We start from the raw sequence: 1,092 nt of genomic DNA on the forward strand, positions 1-1,092 counted from the left end.
AACAGCAGAAGAAAAAAATCACACCCTGGAGGAAGCACAGACTGGCGTTCAACGCCAGAACAGAGAATGAAACTAGCGCTGAACGCCAGAAACAAGCAACATTCTGGTGCTGAACGCCAGAAATGTGCCTAGAGGAAAAGCTGGCGCTGAACGCCAGTAACAAGCATGAAACTGGCGTTCAACGCCAGAAACATGTTACATGTGGGCGTTGAACGCCCAGAATGTGCACCACTCGGCGTTTAAACGTCAGAATGGTGTGCAAAGGCATTTTACATGCCTATTTGGTGCAGGGATGGAATTCCTTGACACCTCAGGATCTGTGGACCCCACAGGATCACCTCAGGATCTGTGGACCCCACAGAATCCCCACCTTACCTCCTAATCCTATTTTACTCTTCCTCATGTCACACTTCCCAAAACCCTTCACCAATCATCTCAAACCCTCTTCCCAATCACCCCCCTCACCACTCACATCCATCCACTCTTCCCCATAAACCCCACCCACCTTCAAAATTCAAAAACACTTTCCCACCCATTCCCACCCTATATGGCCGAACCTACACCCTTCCCCCTCCCTATATATACCCTTCCTTTCTACTTCATTTTCACACAACACAACCCCCTCTTCTTCACCTTGGCCGAACCTACACTTTCCCTTCTCCTCCATATTCTCTTCTTCTTCTTCTTCTCTTCTTTCTTCTATTGCTCGAGGACGAGCAATATTTTAAGTTTGGTGTGGTCAAAGCATAATCTATTTTGTTTTCCATTACCATCAATGGCACCTAAGGCCGGAGAATCCTCTAGAAAAGGAAAAGGGAAGACAAAAGCTTCCACCTCCGAGTCATGGGAGATGGAAAGATTCATCTCCAAGAGCCATCAAGACCACTTCTATGATGTTGTGGCAAAGAAAAAGGTGATCCCTGAGGTCCCTTTCAAGCTCAAAAAAAATGAGTATCTGGAGATCCGACATGAGATCCGAAGAAGAGGTTGGGAAGTCCTAACCAACCCCATGCAACAAGTCGGAATCTTAATGGTTCAAGAGTTCTATGCCAATGCATGGATCACTAGGAACCATGATCAAAGTATGAACCC

This window comes from Arachis duranensis, chromosome 3 (genome assembly GCF_000817695.3).
Source record: "Arachis duranensis cultivar V14167 chromosome 3, aradu.V14167.gnm2.J7QH, whole genome shotgun sequence".
Lineage (NCBI taxonomy): Eukaryota > Viridiplantae > Streptophyta > Magnoliopsida > Fabales > Fabaceae > Arachis > Arachis duranensis.